The following is a 2515-nucleotide window of genomic DNA, read 5'->3' as shown; positions in this document are numbered from 1 at the left end:
TGAGAAAATCAGGTTCATCATGGACTTCATTCAACATCTCCTGAGCGATGGTCATGTGATGGATCTTTGATCAAAATTAAGCAGTTATGGAACAAATTTTGCTGACACACGTCTCATGCCCAAAACGTCCGAAAAGATAGCATTGCATGAGCCAACCGATATGCGAACATCTTCAGCAACTTCTCTGATGTTAATTCGGTGATTTTTCAACACTATTTCTTCCACTGCTTGAAAGTTTTCATCTGTTGTTGACGTGCTGGGACGTCCAGGGCGAGGTTCGTCTTCGACACCCTCTCGGCCTTCTTAGAACAGCTTGTACCACTTATACACATTTTTCTTACTCAGAGTAGACTCACCGTATGCAACTGTCAACATTTCAAGAGTTTTAGAGCATTCGATTCCATCTTTCACACAAAATTTAATGCAAACACTTTGCTGCATTTTTTTCGAAAGAAGAAAATCGCCGAGCACACTAAACCCTTCTAACCTTTTACGCCTCTGCCAGAAAAACAACACGAGCTATATAGTCAAAACTGTGAACATATGATCGTGACGAGTGTACCAACACAACAAAACAAAAAATTTAAAACTTGAATGTATGTAGCCCGCGAAAATTGAAAAGTCACCTTACTTTTTGAACACACCTCGCATGTGCAGGACTTAGTAAATATCCGGCCAATTAAGGCAAGGCATGAGCAGGACTAAGTAACTATCCAGCCAATCAGGGCAAGACACGAGCAGGACTTAGTCAATATCCGGCCAATTCGGACAAGACATGTGCATGACTTTGTCAATATCTCGCCATTGAAAGCAAGACAGATTTCACTTTTTTGTGTATGCAATTTAAATAGCCAAAGCCTCGTACTTACCTTGTAACTAATCAGGATCGCGTGAACCGCTCCCAATTAAAATATATAATTTTACGCAATATACTCGACTGGATACTCGCGCACTGTTGTTCCGAGTGTACCGAGTTTGAAAGGACATTTAGGAAAAACACAAGAGTTATATCTATTTTTAATCTATTCTTCATTACTTTTAATACACCCTAGTCTTGAAGAAACTTATATTCCTTATTTTTTTAAATATTATAGTCTATAAATAATAATCTAAAAATAACATCAAAATGTAACCTATGGGGTCATACGCCCCTCTGGGTACTATGGCACACAGGCTAATATGGATTTCTGAGATATTGGCAACGCACAGTGGACGGTTGTATCAAACTGTGTCTCAGAATCGTACAGCTTCAGATAAGAATTAGCTTGTGGAATACTTCTTATTTCAATTCAAGAATAATCTTCATCAAATATAGGAAAACTATAGAGAAATCGTCAAAGAAATGGCTTACCTCGTAAATGTATGATGAAGTTGGTATGGTCGGCACAATATTTGTTTATTCATTATCGCGGACACTTGGATGTTAGATATAAGTGAACATTCTAAACAGCGTATCCAATATAGAAGATGGAAATTTGAAAAACAAAACTGAGTTGACTCAACATTCAAGACGCTTCGAATTGATTCAAATTGCGATTCAAATTTGGATTAAAAATTCAAAACGCTTATTTGAAATCCACAAAGTTTGAAAATTGAAAATAAAGAATCAAAATTGTAGAAACAGCAACAATTTTCCTCAAATTAGCTACCTGGAGATTTCTGTAAAGTTGATTTTAAATCCAAAGTCAAATCGCGATAATTAGGTGTGTAGAGGATAGCACCCTACAATAGACATAAATACTTACATCAATTCTGACGTCAGAATCCTAATCAACAACCCCAAAAACTCCATAAAGTAAGTTTCGTCTCAATTATAAAAAAAGTTTGCGAATTTGAACTAAAATTTTCGCCATTTTGAATTTTGCTATTTTTAATTCAGAATAATAATCATCTATCCCAAAGACCTATGCGTATCTATTAATGAGAGGAATTAATCCACCAGCAACGGAGTAAAGGGAAGGGGGTTCTAGATGGTTTAGAACAAACTAGAATTCCCGTATTGTTTATTTAAATAAGCCTATTCGATCTGAAACACTGCTACCCAAATGTCTAATTAATCTATCTGGCGATCACCCCAGGCAAAGAGTTTGACAAAATCATTATATATTAAGCTCTCCACTCGGTCCCATTATTAACCAAGATCTTTTGTTTTAGCATAATTCACTCAGGTGCCACTCCTCCTCATGCATTTCTTTTAAACTATTTTTCGCGGCACTCTTCTGTCCTGGCGTACCTTTTTAGCTTCTTCACGATCGGTCTTTTTTATTTTGACTAAAATTAATTTATATGCATAGAACTTGAAAATTGATACCTTAGCGCCTGTGTTGATGTTAATAATATTAATTCTTCGTTTAAAAACTTGTTTTTCCTACTTTCCGTTTAGACGCAAGGGACTTTGAAGTCCCATTCAGTTTTTACAGTCTGTCAAGTTAAAGCGTGGGCGGCTTTACTCGCAGTCGGTAAGGTGTATCGACATGATTTTGGTGTCAAAATATTAAGAAGAGCTCCCTCTTTC

The sequence above is a fragment of the Belonocnema kinseyi genome, chromosome 9 (assembly GCF_010883055.1).
Source record: "Belonocnema kinseyi isolate 2016_QV_RU_SX_M_011 chromosome 9, B_treatae_v1, whole genome shotgun sequence".
Lineage (NCBI taxonomy): Eukaryota > Metazoa > Arthropoda > Insecta > Hymenoptera > Cynipidae > Belonocnema > Belonocnema kinseyi.
This window is presented reverse-complemented; position numbering follows the sequence as displayed.